This window comes from Crocuta crocuta, unplaced genomic scaffold (genome assembly GCF_008692635.1).
Source record: "Crocuta crocuta isolate KB4526 unplaced genomic scaffold, BGI_CrCroc_1.0 scaffold696, whole genome shotgun sequence".
Classification (NCBI taxonomy): Eukaryota; Metazoa; Chordata; class Mammalia; order Carnivora; family Hyaenidae; genus Crocuta; species Crocuta crocuta.
Genome location: NW_027529467.1, coordinates 82,026 through 83,873, shown reverse-complemented (window position 1 = coordinate 83,873; position 1,848 = coordinate 82,026).

Genomic DNA, 1,848 nt, shown 5'->3' with positions numbered 1-1,848 from the left:
TGGACTCCTGACCCAAGGAAATTATGAGACAATAAATGTGTATTGTTTTATGCCACTAAATTTGTGTTAATTTCTTATAAAGCTATAGATAACTAATACAGACAAGATCAAGGTAAGATCAAACATGCTTCCACTCTGCTCCCATGAGACTTTCTATGTAGTCATTTACTCACAACTAGTGTAACTCTTTGCTTTTCTGCCTTCCTAACTAGCATATATGCAGCTCAAGGACTGAGATTATTATCTATAATTCTAGAGTCTCATATAGTGCCTGACACATAGTGGACACTCAAGATATTTGTTGTTGTCAGATATTAATGGCTATGGTGGGTAAATTAGGATTATTAATAAGGCCATCATGACAGTGAAGTGATAGAAAAGTGTTAGGAAAAACTCTACAAAAGAGATAAGATTTGGTTCTTGAAAGAATGGTTAAATCACCTGTTGCTATCTTTGAAATTTGGGCATCACAGGTCAAAAAAACCCCAACATTGTTAATATGCTACCTGTGACTTCCTGTATAAGAATAATCATATAATCACAACTGAAAATTAGCTTCATAATCAAGTTTCCAGTATTCCTCAGAGGTGAGAATAATGGAGGTGAACAAATATAGAGATCTTTGCAATAAACTGAGGTGAGAACAACTGCATGGGACTACAAAATAATTTTTCAGAAAAGAGAGGTAGAGATAACAGAGAGAGAGAGAGAAAGAGAAAGAGGATAAATTGCTTAATACCTGAAGACCTACATCTCACCTTAACAGAATTGAGTCCAGCATTATTTAGGGTCACACAGTGATGAGAACAAGCAGGAATAGTATATTTTGAGAACACACTCTATATACTCACTGCTAAATGACTAATTTGTTATTCCTTTTCTGAAAGAAGAGTATACTAGGAAAAGGGCTTAGAAAGCTACTGAATTGTTTTCAAATTAAAAGGCATCTTTGTTGGGGCGCCTGGGTGGATCAGTCGGTTGGGCATCCGACTTCGGCTCAGGTCATGATCTCATAGTTTGTGAGTTTGAGCCCCACGTCTGGCTCTGTGCTGGAACCTGCTTTGGATTCTGTGTCTCCCTCCCTCTCTCCTCTGTCCCTTCCCACTCACACTCTGTCTCTCTCTTCTTCAGATATAAATAAACATTAAAAAAATTTTTTAAAGGCATAGAAAATGAATGTTGGCTACACAGTGAGATTCTTAATTGTTATTAAAAGCCATGGATATTGATTGCATGTTAAAAGAAACATACTTAGTTTATAGATATTAGGCCAAGAAGAAATAAGGAGATTAAAATCATCCCCTTGGTTGAATTGCATTTTAGACATAAAAATATGAATAGGTTTCTAGCAGGGAAAATATTCTAAAAAATATAGAAACTGTAGAGTTTCAACTAATTTTATATTAGCTGAAAACTTATAGTGATATTTTGAGTAGACTGATTTTGCAATGACATGTTACAAAAATATTCAAGGGTATGGCACCTCAGATTTAAGAAAAAAGTATCAGGCATTGTTCCTGTGAAGCATTTGAGACATTTGTGGTTCCATAGAAATCTAAGTCTTCAAATTTCAGATGTAAAGCAATCCTGGTTTGTGTTACATGTTAATACACACTTAAGAGCTTTGATCCCCAATTTCCAGTGTGTGTAGAATATTTTCTCACACCAACAATTCTCAGACACCAGCCGGGAATCCTACAATTCAACTCAATTATGACACTACGTACCAGAGGATAGTGTCAGAATCTATAGCCTCAGTCCCACAAGACTGCCTTCCACTTCAGATGACATGGCAAGCCCAGGTCATTACCACTGCTTCTGACCCACTGGCTACAGATGGAGTTTCTC